Source organism: Salmo salar, chromosome 15 (genome assembly GCF_965601325.2).
Source record: "Salmo salar chromosome 15, fSalSal1, whole genome shotgun sequence".
Classification (NCBI taxonomy): domain Eukaryota; kingdom Metazoa; phylum Chordata; class Actinopteri; order Salmoniformes; family Salmonidae; genus Salmo; species Salmo salar.
In genome coordinates, this window is record NC_138305.1 from 104501493 (window position 1) to 104517727 (window position 16235).

A 16235-nucleotide genomic window follows, 5' to 3' on the forward strand; every position below is an offset into this window, starting at 1 on the left:
CAGTCTAACAGTAGACTAGATACCAGTGTAACAGTACACTGGATACCAGTGTTCAGTAGATAAGATACCAGTGTAACAGTAGACTAGATACCAGTGTAACAGTAAACTGACTAGATACCAGTGAAACAGTAGACTCGATACCAGTGTAACAGTAGACTAGATACCAGTGTAACAGTAGACTAGATACCAGTGTTCAGTAGACTAGACACCAGTGTTCAGTAGACTAGATACCAGTGTAAGCGTAGACTGGATACCAGTGTTCAGTAGACTAGATACCAGTGTAACAGTAGACTAGATACCAGTTTAACAGTACATTTACATTTACATTTTAGTCATTTAGCAGACGCTCTTATCCAGAGCGACTTACAGTACTGAATGCATACATTTCATACAATTTCATACATTTTTTTTCTGTGCTGGCTAGATACCAGTGTAATAGTAGAATAGATACCATTGTTCAGTAGACTAAATACCAGTGTAACAGTAGACTAGATACCAGTGTTCTGTAGACACGATACGAGTGTAACAGTAGACTCGATACCAGTGAAATAGTAGAATAGACACCAGTGAAATAGTAGAATAGATACCAGTGTTCAGTTGACTAGATACCAGTGTAACAGTAGACTAGATACCAGTGTAATAGTAGACTAGATACCAGTGTTCAGTAGACTAGATACCAGTGAAATAGTAGACTAGATACAGTGTAACAGCAGACTAGATACCAGTGTTCAGTAGACTAGATACCAGTGTAACAGTAGACTAGAAACCAGTGAAATAGTAGACTAGATACCAGTGTTCTGTAGACTAGATACCAGTGTTCAGTAGACTAGATACCAGTGTAACAGTAGACTAGATACCAGTGTTCAGTAGACTAGATACCAGTGTAACAGTAGACTGGATACCAGTGTTCAGTAGACTAGATACCAGTGTAACAGTAGACTAGATACCAGTGTTCAGTAGACTCGATACCAGTGTAACAGTAGACTAGATACCAGTGAAATAGTAGAATAGACACCAGTGTTCAGTATACTAGATACCAGTGTTCAGTTGACTAGATACCAGTGTAACAGTAGACTAGATACCAGTGTAATAGTAGAATAGATACAGTGTAACAGCAGACTAGATACCAGTGCTCAGTAGACTAGATACCAGTGTAACAGTAGACTAGATACCAGTGTAATAGTAGACTAGATACCAGTGTTCAGTAGACTAGTTACCAGTGTAACAGTAGACTAGATACCAGTGAAAGAGTAGACTAGATACCAGTGTTCAGTAGACTAGATACCAGTGTAATAGTAGAATAGATACCAGTGTTCAGTAGACTAGATACCAGTGTAATAGTAGAATAGATACAAGTGTTCAGTAGACGAGATACCAGTGTACCAGTAGACTAGATACCAGTGTAAGAGTAGACTAGATACCAGTGTTCAGTAGACTAGATACCAGTGTAACAGTAGACTGGATACCAGTGTTCAGTAGACTAGATACCAGTGTAACAGTAGACAAGATACCAGTGTTCAGTAGACTAGATACCAGTGTAATAGTAGAATAGATAGCAGTGTTCAGTAGACTAGATACCAGTGTTCAGTAGACTAGATACCAGTGTAACAGTAGACTAGATACCAGTGTAACAGTAGACTAGATACCAGTGTAACAGTAGACTAGATACCAGTGAAATAGTTGAATAGATACCAGTGTTCGGTAGACTAGATACCAGGGTGACAGTAAACTAGATACCAGTGTTCAGTAGACTAGATACCAGTGTAACAGTAGACTAGAAACCAGTGTTCAGTAGACTAGATACCAGGGTAACAGTAAACTAGATACTAGTGTTCAGTAGACTAAATACCAGTGTTAAGTTGACTAGATACCAATGTTCAGTAGACTAGATAATTTTGTAACAGTAGACTAGATACCAGTGTTCAGTACACTATATACCAGTTTAACAGTAGACTAGATATCAGTGTTCAGTAGACTAAATACCAGTGTTCAGTAGACTAGATACCAATGTTTAGAAGACTAGATAATTTTGTAACAGTAGACTAGATACCAGTGTTAAGTAGACTTGATACCTGTGTTCAGTAGACAAGATACCAGTCTAACAGTAGACTGCATACCAGTGCTCAGTAGACTAGATACCAGTGTAACAGTAGACTAGATACCAGTGTAATAGTAGACTAGATACCAGTGTTCAGTAGACTAGTTACCAGTGTAACAGTAGACTAGATACCAGTGTAATAGTAGGCTAGATACCAGTGTTCAGTAGACTAGTTACCAGTGTTCAGTAGACTAGATACCAGTCTAACAGTACACTGCATACCAGTGCTCAGTAGACTGGATACCAGTGTTCAGTAGACTAGACACCAGTGTAAGCGTAGACTGGATACCAGTGTTCAGTAGACTAGATACCAGTGTAACAGTAGACTAGATACCAGTTTAACAGTACATTTACATTTACATTTTAGTCATTTAGCAGACGCTCTTATCCAGAGCGACTTACAGTACTGAATGCATACATTTCATACAATTTCATACATTTTTTTTCTGTGCTTTCTAGATACCAGTGTAATAGTAGAATAGATACCATTGTTCAGTAGACTAAATACCAGTGTAATAGTAGAATAGATACCAGTGCTCAGTAGACTAGATACCAGTGTAACAGTACACTGGATACCAGTGTTCAGTAGACTAGATACCAGTGTAACAGTAGACTAGATACCAGTGTAACAGTAAACTGACTAGATACCAGTGAAACAGTAGACTCGATACCAGTGTAACAGTAGACTAGATACCAGTGCAACAGTAGACTAGCTACCAGTGAAATAGTAGAATAGATACAGTGTAACAGTAGACTAGATACCAGTGTAACAGTAGACTAGATACCAGTGTTCAGTTGACAAGATACCAGTGTTCAGTTGACAAGATACCAGTGTTCAGTAGACTAGATACCAGTGTTCAATAGACTAGATAAAAGTGTTCAGTAGACTAAATACCAGTGTTCAGTAGACTAGATACCAATGTTTAGAAGACTAGATAATTTTGTAACAGTAGACTAGATACCAGTGTTAAGTAGACTAGATACCTGTGTTCAGTAGACTAGATACCAGTCTAACAGTAGACTGCATACCAGTGCTCAGTAGACTAGATACCAGTGTAACAGTAGACTAGATACCAGTGTAATAGTAGACTAGATACCAGTGTTCAGTAGACTAGTTACCAGTGTAACAGTAGACTAGATACCAGAGTAATAGTAGGCTAGATACCAGTGTTCAGTAGACTAGTTACCAGGGTTCAGTAGACTAGATACCAGTCTAACAGTAGACTGCATACCAGTGCTCAGTAGACTAGATACCAGTGTAACAGTAGAATAGATACCAGTGTAATAGGAGATTAGATACCAGTGTTCAGTACACTAGTTACCAGTGTAATAGTAGAATAGATACCAGTGTTCAGTAGACGAGATACCAGTGAAATAGTAGAATAGATACAAGTGTTCAGTTGACTAGATACCAGTGTAACAGTAGACCAGATACCAGTGTAATAGTAGACTAGATACCAGTGTTCAGTAGACTAGATACCAGTGAAATAGTAGACTAGATACAGTGTAACAGCAGACTAGATACCAGTGTTCAGTAGACTAGATACCAGTGTAACAGTAGACTAGAAACCAGTGAAATAGTAGACTAGATACCAGTGTTCTGTAGACTAGATACCAGTGTTCAGTAGACTAGATACCAGTGTAACAGTAGACTAGATACCAGTGTTCAGTAGACTAGATACCAGTGTAACAGTAGACTGGATACCAGTGTTCAGTAGACTAGATACCAGTGAAACAGTAGACTAGATACCAGTGTTCAGTAGACTCGATACCAGTGTAACAGTAGACTAGATACCAGTGAAATAGTAGAATAGACACCAGTGTTCAGTATACTAGATACCAGTGTTCAGTTGACTAGATACAAGTGAAATAGTAGAATAGATACAGTGTGACAGCAGACTAGATACCAGTGTTCAGTAGACTAGATACCAGTGTAACAGTAGAATAGAAACCAGAGAAATAGTAGACTAGATACGAGTGTTCAGTAGACTAGATACCAGTGTTCAGTAGACTAGATACAAGTGTAACAGTAGACTAGATACCAGTGTTCAGTAGACTAGATACCAGTGTAATAGTAGAATAGATACCAGTGTTCAGTAGACTAGATACCAGTGTAATAGTAGAATAGATACCAGTGTTCAGTAGACGAGATACCAGTGTATCAGTAGACTAGATACCAGTGTAAGAGTAGACTAGATACCAGTGTTCAGTAGACTAGATACCAGTGTAACAGTAGACTGGATACCAGTGTTCAGTAGACTAGATACCAGTGTAACAGTAGACTAGATACCAGTGTTCAGTAGACTAGATACCAGTGTAACAGTAGACTAGATACCAGTGCTCAGTAGACTAGATACCAGTGAAATAGTAGAATAGATACCAGTGTTCAGTTGACTAGATACCAGGGTAACAGTAGACTAGATACCGGTTTAATAGTAGACTAGATACCCGTGTTCAGTAGACTAGTTACCAGTGTTCAGTAGACTTGATACCAGTCTAACAGTAGACTAGATACCAGTGTAACAGTACACTGGATACCAGTGTTCAGTAGATAAGATACCAGTGTAACAGTAGACTAGATACCAGTGTAACAGTAAACTGACTAGATATCAGTGAAACAGTAGACTCGATACCAGTGTAACAGTAGACTAGATACCAGTGTAACAGTAGACTAGATACCAGTGTTCAGTAGACTAGACACCAGTGTTCAGTAGACTAGATACCAGTGTAAGCGTAGACTGGATACCAGTGTTCAGTAGACTAGATACCAGTGTAACAGTAGACTAGATACCAGTTTAACAGTACATTTACATTTACATTTTAGTCATTTAGCAGACGCTCTTATCCAGAGCGACTTACAGTACTGAATGCATACATTTCATACAATTTCATACATTTTTTTTCTGTGCTGGCTAGATACCAGTGTAATAGTAGAATAGATACCATTGTTCAGTAGACTAAATACCAGTGTAACAGTAGACTAGATACCAGTGTTCTGTAGACACGATACGAGTGTAACAGTAGACTCGATACCAGTGAAATAGTAGAATAGACACCAGTGAAATAGTAGAATAGATACCAGTGTTCAGTTGACTAGATACCAGTGTAACAGTAGACTAGATACCAGTGTAATAGTAGACTAGATACCAGTGTTCAGTAGACTAGATACCAGTGAAATAGTAGACTAGATACAGTGTAACAGCAGACTAGATACCAGTGTTCAGTAGACTAGATACCAGTGTAACAGTAGACTAGAAACCAGTGAAATAGTAGACTAGATACCAGTGTTCTGTAGACTAGATACCAGTGTTCAGTAGACTAGATACCAGTGTAACAGTAGACTAGATACCAGTGTTCAGTAGACTAGATACCAGTGTAACAGAAGACTGGATACCAGTGTTCAGTAGACTAGATACCAGTGTAACAGTAGACTAGATACCAGTGTTCAGTAGACTCGATACCAGTGTAACAGTAGACTAGATACCAGTGAAATAGTAGAATAGACACCAGTGTTCAGTATACTAGATACCAGTGTTCAGTTGACTAGATACCAGTGTAACAGTAGACTAGATACCAGTGTAATAGTAGAATAGATACAGTGTAACAGCAGACTAGATACCAGTGCTCAGTAGACTAGATACCAGTGTAACAGTAGACTAGATACCAGTGTAATAGTAGACTAGATACCAGTGTTCAGTAGACTAGTTACCAGTGTAACAGTAGACTAGATACCAGTGTAAGAGTCGACTAGATACCAGTGTTCAGTAGACTAGATACCAGTGTAATAGTAGAATAGATACCAGTGTTCAGTAGACTAGATACCAGTGTAATAGTAGAATAGATACAAGTGTTCAGTAGACGAGATACCAGTGTACCAGTAGACTAGATACCAGTGTAAGAGTAGACTAGATACCAGTGTTCAGTAGACTAGATACCAGTGTAACAGTAGACTGGATACCAGTGTTCAGTAGACTAGATACCAGTGTAACAGTAGACAAGATACCAGTGTTCAGTAGACTAGATACCAGTGTAATAGTAGAATAGATAGCAGTGTTCTGTAGACTAGATACCAGTGTTCAGTAGACTAGATACCAGTGTAACAGTAGACTAGATACCAGTGTAACAGTAGACTAGATACCAGTGTAACAGTAGACTAGATACCAGTGAAATAGTTGAATAGATACCAGTGTTCGGTAGACTAGATACCAGGGTGACAGTAAACTAGATACCAGTGTTCAGTAGACTAGATACCAGTGTAACAGTAGACTAGAAACCAGTGTTCAGTAGACTAGATACCAGGGTAACAGTAAACTAGATACTAGTGTTCAGTAGACTAAATACCAGTGTTAAGTTGACTAGATACCAATGTTCAGTAGACTAGATAATTTTGTAACAGTAGACTAGATACCAGTGTTCAGTACACTATATACCAGTTTAACAGTAGACTAGATACCAGTGTTCAGTAGACTAAATACCAGTGTTCAGTAGACTAGATACCAATGTTTAGAAGACTAGATAATTTTGTAACAGTAGACTAGATACCAGTGTTAAGTAGACTTGATACCTGTGTTCAGTAGACAAGATACCAGTCTAACAGTAGACTGCATACCAGTGCTCAGTAGACTAGATACCAGTGTAACAGTAGACTAGATACCAGTGTAATAGTAGACTAGATACCAGTGTTCAGTAGACTAGTTACCAGTGTAACAGTAGACTAGATACCAGTGTAATAGTAGGCTAGATACCAGTGTTCAGTAGACTAGTTACCAGTGTTCAGTAGACTAGATACCAGTCTAACAGTACACTGCATACCAGTGCTCAGTAGACTGGATACCAGTGTTCAGTAGACTAGACACCAGTGTAAGCGTAGACTGGATACCAGTGTTCAGTAGACTAGATACCAGTGTAACAGTAGACTAGATACCAGTTTAACAGTACATTTACATTTACATTTTAGTCATTTAGCAGACGCTCTTATCCAGAGCGACTTACAGTACTGAATGCATACATTTCATACAATTTCATACATTTTTTTTCTGTGCTGGCTAGATACCAGTGTAATAGTAGAATAGATACCATTGTTCAGTAGACTAAATACCAGTGTAATAGTAGAATAGATACCAGTGCTCAGTAGACTAGATACCAGTGTAACAGTACACTGGATACCAGTGTTCAGTAGACTAGATACCAGTGTAACAGTAGACTAGATACCAGTGTAACAGTAAACTGACTAGATACCAGTGAAACAGTAGACTCGATACCAGTGTAACAGTAGACTAGATACCAGTGCAACAGTAGACTAGCTACCAGTGAAATAGTAGAATAGATACAGTGTAACAGTAGACTAGATACCAGTGTAACAGTAGACTAGATACCAGTGTTCAGTTGACAAGATACCAGTGTTCAGTTGACAAGATACCAGTGTTCAGTAGACTAGATACCAGTGTTCAATAGACTAGATAAAAGTGTTCAGTAGACTAAATACCAGTGTTCAGTAGACTAGATACCAATGTTTAGAAGACTAGATAATTTTGTAACAGTAGACTAGATACCAGTGTTAAGTAGACTAGATACCTGTGTTCAGTAGACTAGATACCAGTCTAACAGTAGACTGCATACCAGTGCTCAGTAGACTAGATACCAGTGTAACAGTAGACTAGATACCAGTGTAATAGTAGACTAGATACAAGTGTTCAGTAGACTAGTTACCAGTGTAACAGTAGACTAGATACCAGTGTAATAGTAGGCTAGATACCAGTGTTCAGTAGACTAGTTACCAGGGTTCAGTAGACTAGATACCAGTCTAACAGTAGACTGCATACCAGTGCTCAGTAGACTAGATACCAGTGTAACAGTAGAATAGATACCAGTGTAATAGGAGATTAGATACCAGTGTTCAGTACACTAGTTACCAGTGTAACAGTAGACTAGATACCAGTGTAATAGTAGGCTAGATACCAGTGTTCAGTAGACTAGTTACCAGTGTTCAGTAGACTAGATACCAGTCTAACAGTACACTGCATACCAGTGCTCAGTAGACTAGATACCAGTGTAACAGTAGACTAGATACCAGTGTAATAGTAGATTAGATACCAGTGTTCAGTACACTAGTTACCAGTGTAACAGTAGACTAGATACCAGTGTTCAGTAGACTAGTTACCAGTGTTCAGTAGACTAGATACCAGTGTAATAGTAGAATAGATACGAGTGTTCAGTAGACGAGATACCAGTGTTCAGTAGACTAGATACCAGTGTAACAGTAGACTAGATACCAGTGTTCAGTAGACTAGATACCAGTGTAACAGTAGACTGGATACCAGTGTTCAGTAGACTAGATACCAGTGTAACAGTAGACTAGATACCAGTTTAATAGTAGAATAGATACCAGTGTTCAGTAGACTAGATACCAGTGTTCAGTAGACTCGATTCCAGTGTAACAGTAGACTAGATACCAGTGAAATAGTAGAATAGACACCAGTGTTCAGTTGAATAGATACCAGTGTAACAGTAGACTGGATACCAGTGTTCAGTAGACTAGATACTAGTGTTCAGTAGTCTAGATACCAGTGTAACAGTAGACTAGCTACCAGTGAAATAGTAGAATAGATACAGTGTAACAGTAGACTAGATACCAGTGTAACAGTAGACTGGATACCAGTGTTCAGTAGACTAGACACCAGTGTAAGCGTAGACTGGATACCAGTGTTCAGTAGACTAGATACCAGTGTAACAGTAGACTAGATACCAGTTTAACAGTACATTTACATTTACATTTTAGTCATTTAGCAGACGCTCTTATCCAGAGCGACTTACAGTACTGAATGCATACATTTCATAGAATTTCATACATTTTTTTTCTGTGCTGGCTAGATACCAGTGTAATAGTAGAATAGATACCAGTGTTCAGTAGACTAAATACCAGTGTAATAGTAGAATAGATACCAGTGTTCAGTAGACGAGATACCAGTGTAACAGTAGACTAGATACCAGTGTTCAGTAGACTAGATACCAGTGTAATAGTAGAATAGATACCAGTGCTCAGTAGACTAGATACCAGTGTAACAGTACACTGGATACCAGTGTTCAGTAGACTACATACCAGCGTTAAGTAGACTAGATACCTGTGTTCAATAGACTAGATACCAGTCTAACAGTAGACTGCATACCAGTGCTCAGTAGACTAGATACCAGTGTAACAGTAGACTAGATACCAGTGTAATAGTAGACTAGATACCAGTGTTCAGTAGACTAGTTACCAGTGTAACAGTAGACTAGATACCAGTGTAATAGTTGGCTAGATACCAGTGTTCAGTAGACTAGTTACCAGTGTTCAGTAGACTAGATACCAGTGTAATAGTAGAATAGATACGAGTGTTCAGTAGACGAGATACCAGTGTACAGTAGACTAGATACCAGTGTAACAGTAGACTAGATACCAGTGTTCAGTAGACTAGATACCAGTGTAACAGTAGACTGGATACCAGTGTTCAGTAGACTAGATACCAGTGTAACAGTAGACTAGATACCAATGTTCAGTAGACTAGATACCAGTGTAATAGTAGAATAGATACCAGTGTTCAGTAGACTAGATACCAGTGTTTAGTAGACTGGATACCAGTGTTCAGTAGTCTAGATACCAGTGTAAAAGTAGACTAGATACCAGTTTTCACTAGTCTAGATACCAGTGTAACAGCAGACTAGATACCAGTGTTCAGTAGACTAGATACCAGTGTAACAGTAGACTAGATACCAGTGTTCAGTAGACTAGATACCAGTGTAACAGTAGACTGGATACCAGTGTTCAGTAGACTAGATACCAGTGTAACATTAGACTAGATACCAGTGTTCAGTAGACTCGATACCAGTGTAACAGTAGACTAGATACCAGTGAAATAGTAGAATAGACACCAGTGTTCAGTATACTAGATACCAGTGTTCAGTTGGCTAGATACCAGTGTAACAGTAGACTAGATACCAGTGTAATAGTAGACAAAATACCAGTGTTCAGTAGACTAGATACCAGTGTAACAGTAGACTAGCTACCAGTGAAATAGTAGAATAGATACAGTGTAACAGTAGACTAGATACCAGTGTAACAGTAGACTGGATACCAGTGTTCAGTAGACTAGACACCAGTGTAAGCGTAGACTGGATACCAGTGTTCAGTAGACTAGATACCAGTGTAACAGTAGACTAGATACCAGTTTAACAGTACATTTACATTTACATTTTAGTCATTTAGCAGACGCTCTTATCCAGAGCGACTTACAGTACTGAATGCATACATTTAATACAATTTCATACATTTTTTTTCTGTGCTGGCTAGATACCAGTGTAATAGTAGAATAGATACCATTGTTCAGTAGACTAAATACCAGTGTAATAGTAGAATAGATACCAGTGTTCAGTAGACGAGATACCAGTGTAACAGTAGACTAGATACCAGTGTTCAGTAGACAAGATACCAGTGTAATAGTAGAATAGATACCAGTGCTCAGTAGACTAGATACCAGTGTAACAGTACACTGGATACCAGTGTTCAGTAGACTAGATACCAGTGTAACAGTAGACTAGATACCAGTGTAACAGTAAACTGACTAGATACCAGTGAAACAGTAGACTCGATACCAGTGTAACAGTAGACTAGATACCAGTGTAACAGTAGACTAGCTACCAGTGAAATAGTAGAATAGATACAGTGTAACAGTAGACTAGATACCAGTGTAACAGTAGACTAGATACCAGTGTTCAGTTGACAAGATACCAGTGTTCAGTTGACAAGATACCAGTGTTCAGTAGACTAGATACCAGTGTTCAATAGACTAGATAAAAGTGTTCAGTAGACTAAATACCAGTGTTCAGTAGACTAGATACCAATGTTTAGAAGACTAGATAATTTTGTAACAGTAGACTAGATACCAGTGTTAAGTAGACTAGATACCTGTGTTCAGTAGACTAGATACCAGTCTAACAGTAGACTGCATACCAGTGCTCAGTAGACTAGATACCAGTGTAACAGTTGACTAGATACCAGTGTAATAGTAGACTAGATACCAGTGTTCAGTAGACTAGGTACCAGTGTAACAGTAGACTAGATACCAGTGTAATAGTAGGCTAGATACCAGTGTTCAGTAGACTAGTTACCAGGGTTCAGTAGACTAGATACCAGTCTAACAGTAGACTGCATACCAGTGCTCAGTAGACTAGATACCAGTGTAACAGTAGAATAGATACCAGTGTAATAGGAGATTAGATACCAGTGTTCAGTACACTAGTTACCAGTGTAACAGTAGACTAGATACCAGTGTAATAGTAGGCTAGATACCAGTGTTCAGTAGACTAGTTACCAGTGTTCAGTAGACTAGATACCAGTGTAATAGTAGAATAGATACGAGTGTTCAGTAGACGAGATACCAGTGTTCAGTAGACTAGATACCAGTGTAACAGTAGACTAGATACCAGTGTTCAGTAGAATAGATACCAGTGTAACAGTAGACTGGATACCAGTGTTCAGTAGACTAGATACCAGTGTAACAGTAGACTAGATACCAGTGTTCAGTAGACTAGATACCAGTGTAATAGTAGAATAGATACCAGTGTTCAGTAGACTAGATACCAGTGTTTAGTAGACTGGATACCAGTGTTCAGTAGTCTAGATACCAGTGTAAAAGTAGACTAGATACCAGTTTTCTGTAGACTAGATACCAGTGTAACAGTAGACTAGATACGAGTGTTCAGTAGACTAGATACCAGTGTAACAGTAGACTGGATAACAGTGTTCAGTAGACTAGATACCAGTGTAACAGTAGACTAGATACCAGTGTTCAGTAGACTCGATTCCAGTGTAACAGTAGACTAGATACCAGTGAAATAGTAGAATAGACACCAGTGTTCAGTTGAATACATACCAGTGTTCAGTTGACTAGAAACCATGTTAAACGTGGACTAGATACTAGTGTAATAGTTGACTTGATACCAGTGTTCAGTAGACTAGATACCAGTGAAATAGTAGAATAGATACAGTGTAACAGCAGACTAGATACCAGTGTTCAGTAGACTAGATACCAGTGTAACAGTAGACTAGAAACCAGTGAAATGGTAGACTAGATACGAGTGTTCAGTAGACTAGACACCAGTGTTCAGTAGACTAGATACCAGTGTTCAGTTGACAAGATACCAGTGTTCAGTTGACAAGATACCAGTGTTCAGTAGACTAGATACCAGTGTTCAGTAGACTAGACACCAGTGTTCAGTAGACTAGATACCAGTGTTCAGTTGACAAGATACCAGTGTTCAGTTGACAAGATACCAGTGTTCAGTAGACTAGATACCAGTGTTCAGTAGACTAGATAAAAGTGTTCAGTTGACTAGATACCAGTGTTCAGTAGACTAAATACCATTGTTCAGTAGACTAGATACCAGTGTTAAGTAGACTAGATACCAGTGTAACAGTAGACTAGATACGAGTGTTCAGTAGACTAGATACCAGTGTAATAGTAGAATAGATAGCAGTGTTCAGTAGACTAGATACCAGTGTTCAGTATACTAGATACCAGTGAAATAGTAGAATAGACACCAGTGTTCAGTAGACTAGATACCAGTGTTTAGTTGACTCGATTCCAGTGTAACAGTAGACTAGATACCAGTGAAATAGTAGAATAGACACCAGTGTTCAGTTGAATACATACCAGTGTTCAGTTGACTAGATACCAGTGTAACAGTAGACTAGATACCAGTGTAACAGTAGACTAGATACCAGTGTTCAGTAGACTAGATACCAGTGTAACAGTAGACTGGATACCAGTGTTCAGTAGACTAGATACCAGTGTAACAGTAGACTAGATACCAGTGTTCAGTAGACTAGATACCAGTGTAATAGTAGAATAGATACCAGTGTTCAGTAGACTAGATACCAGTGTAACAGTAGACTGGATAACAGTGTTCAGTAGACTAGATACCAGTGTAACAGTAGACAAGATACCAGTGTTCAGTAGACTAGATACCAGTGTAATAGTAGAATAGATAGCAGTGTTCAGTAGACTAGATACCAGTGTTCAGTAGATTAGATACCAGTGTAACAGTAGACTAGATACCAGTGTAACAGTAGACTAGATACCAGTGTAACAGTAGACTAGATACCAGTGAAATAGTTGAATAGATACCAGTGTTCGGTAGACTAGATACCAGGGTGACAGTAAACTAGATACCAGTGTTCAGTAGACTAGATACCAGTGTAACAGTAGACTAGAAACCAGTGTTCAGTAGACTAGATACCAGGGTAACAGTAAACTAGATACTAGTGTTCAGTAGACTAAATACCAGTGTTAAGTTGACTAGATACCAATGTTCAGTAGACTAGATAATTTTGTAACAGTAGACTAGATACCAGTGTTCAGTACACTATATACCAGTTTAACAGTAGACTAGATACCAGTGTTCAGTAGACTAAATACCAGTGTTCAGTAGACTAGATACCAATGTTTAGAAGACTAGATAATTTTGTAACAGTAGACTAGATACCAGTGTTAAGTAGACTTGATACCTGTGTTCAGTAGACAAGATACCAGTCTAACAGTAGACTGCATACCAGTGCTCAGTAGACTAGATACCAGTGTAACAGTAGACTAGATACCAGTGTAATAGTAGACTAGATACCAGTGTTCAGTAGACTAGTTACCAGTGTAACAGTAGACTAGATACCAGTGTAATAGTAGGCTAGATACCAGTGTTCAGTAGACTAGTTACCAGTGTTCAGTAGACTAGATACCAGTCTAACAGTACACTGCATACCAGTGCTCAGTAGACTGGATACCAGTGTTCAGTAGACTAGACACCAGTGTAAGCGTAGACTGGATACCAGTGTTCAGTAGACTAGATACCAGTGTAACAGTAGACTAGATACCAGTTTAACAGTACATTTACATTTACATTTTAGTCATTTAGCAGACGCTCTTATCCAGAGCGACTTACAGTACTGAATGCATACATTTCACACAATTTCATACATTTTTTTTCTGTGCTGGCTAGATACCAGTGTAATAGTAGAATAGATACCATTGTTCAGTAGACTAAATACCAGTGTAATAGTAGAATAGATACCAGTGCTCAGTAGACTAGATACCAGTGTAACAGTACACTGGATACCAGTGTTCAGTAGACTAGATACCAGTGTAACAGTAGACTAGATACCAGTGTAACAGTAAACTGACTAGATACCAGTGAAACAGTAGACTCGATACCAGTGTAACAGTAGACTAGATACCAGTGCAACAGTAGACTAGCTACCAGTGAAATAGTAGAATAGATACAGTGTAACAGTAGACTAGATACCAGTGTAACAGTAGACTAGATACCAGTGTTCAGTTGACAAGATACCAGTGTTCAGTTGACAAGATACCAGTGTTCAGTAGACTAGATACCAGTGTTCAATAGACTAGATAAAAGTGTTCAGTAGACTAAATACCAGTGTTCAGTAGACTAGATACCAATGTTTAGAAGACTAGATAATTTTGTAACAGTAGACTAGATACCAGTGTTAAGTAGACTAGATACCTGTGTTCAGTAGACTAGATACCAGTCTAACAGTAGACTGCATACCAGTGCTCAGTAGACTAGATGCCAGTGTAACAGTAGACTAGATACCAGTGTAATAGTAGACTAGATACCAGTGTTCAGTAGACTAGTTACCAGTGTAACAGTAGACTAGATACCAGTGTAATAGTAGGCTAGATACCAGTGTTCAGTAGACTAGTTACCAGGGTTCAGTAGACTAGATACCAGTCTAACAGTAGACTGCATACCAGTGCTCAGTAGACTAGATACCAGTGTAACAGTAGAATAGATACCAGTGTAATAGGAGATTAGATACCAGTGTTCAGTACACTAGTTACCAGTGTAACAGTAGACTAGATACCAGTGTAATAGTAGGCTAGATACCAGTGTTCAGTAGACTAGTTACCAGTGTTCAGTAGACTAGATACCAGTGTAATAGTAGAATAGATACGAGTGTCCAGTTGACAAGATACCAGTGTTCAGTAGACTAGATACCAGTGTTCAGTAGACTAGATAAAAGTGTTCAGTTGACTAGATACCAGTGTAACAGTAGACTAGATACCAGTGTTCAGTAGACTATATACCATTGTTCAGTAGACTAGATACCAGTGTAATAGTAGAATAGATAGCAGTGTTCAGTAGACTAGATACCAGTGTTCAGTATACTAGATACCAGTGAAATAGTAGAATAGACACCAGTGTTCAGTAGACTAGATACCAGTGTTTAGTTGACTAGATACCAGTGTAACAGTAGACTAGATACCAGTGTAACAGTAGACTTGATACCAGTGTTCAGTAGACTAGATACAAGTGAAATAGTAGAATAGATACAGTGTAACAGCAGACTAGATACCAGTGTTCAGTAGACTAGATACCAGTGTAACAGTAGAATAGAAACCAGAGAAATAGTAGACTAGATACGAGTGTTCAGTAGACTAGATACCAGTGTTCAGTAGACTAGATACAAGTGTAACAGTAGACTAGATACCAGTGTTCAGTAGACTAGATACCAGTGTAATAGTAGAATAGATACCAGTGTTCAGTAGACTAGATACCAGTGTAATAGTAGAATAGATACCAGTGTTCAGTAGACGAGATACCAGTGTATCAGTAGACTAGATACCAGTGTAAGAGTAGACTAGATACCAGTGTTCAGTAGACTAGATACCAGTGTAACAGTAGACTGGATACCAGTGTTCAGTAGACTAGATACCAGTGTAACAGTAGACTAGATACCAGTGTTCAGTAGACTAGATACCAGTGTAACAGTAGACTAGATACCAGTGCTCAGTAGACTAGATACCAGTGTAATAGTAGAATAGATACCAGTGTTCAGTAGACGAGATACCAGTGTATCAGTAGACTAGATACCAGTGTAAGAGTAGACTAGATACCAGTGTTCAGTAGACTAGATACCAGTGTAACAGTAGACTGGATACCAGTGTTCAGTAGACTAGATACCAGTGTAACAGTAGACTAGATACCAGTGTTCAGTAGACTAGATACCAGTGTAACAGTAGACTAGATACCAGTGCTCAGTAGACTAGATACCAGTGAAATAGTAGAATAGATACCAGTGTTCAGT